Source organism: Lupinus angustifolius, unplaced genomic scaffold (genome assembly GCF_001865875.1).
Source record: "Lupinus angustifolius cultivar Tanjil unplaced genomic scaffold, LupAngTanjil_v1.0 Scaffold_509, whole genome shotgun sequence".
NCBI classification, from domain to species: Eukaryota; Viridiplantae; Streptophyta; class Magnoliopsida; order Fabales; family Fabaceae; genus Lupinus; species Lupinus angustifolius.
The window spans coordinates 119,812-120,385 of NW_017727872.1; the positions used below are offsets into that span (position 1 = coordinate 119,812).

At 29.8% G+C, this 574-nt stretch overlaps 1 protein-coding gene across 1 annotated transcript in view; it reads right to left on the reverse strand.

Annotated features, from left to right (window-relative positions):
* Window positions 1-574, reverse strand: part of LOC109341579 (ethylene-responsive transcription factor ERF118-like) — a 3,204-nt gene that overhangs the window by 2,155 nt on the left and 475 nt on the right. The window lies entirely within an intron of this gene.

A 574-nucleotide genomic window follows, 5' to 3' on the forward strand; every position in this document is an offset into this window, starting at 1 on the left:
TTTTCCCTCTAGAATCTTCATTTCTTAACCATTTTAGGTGATTGTTTTGTGTCCATTCATATCACATTGTTCATTCTAAACACTTCACGAAAGCAAGTATGGATGAAAATATGACCATAGTTATATAATCATATCCTCTATATAAAAAGATGTTTCTTCCTATCTTTACACAATTTTTGTTTAAACTAAATATTTTAGAAGATCAATGCATAATTTATTTCCTCTTCATTGGAAATAAATACAATTAAAAGGAAGAAAATGAATCTATATATATATATATCATATGATTACTCATGACTATAGCAAAAATAGATTTGAGATTCTGAGTCTAACACATAATAGCAATGATTCAAATTTTAGATTGCAACACTTAATACGACAATATCATGGTGACCACCGCAACCACAACTACAAACTACTAGATAGGAAATACTACTAGATTGTCTTCAACAATTGCTTTAATATTACACTTAGATCATCCATCTTGTATGACATACTAAACAACATTGCACCTTCTGTAGCATCTCTAGATAGGAAATGTCACTGGCCATTGATGTCACAATTGGCTCCTGTA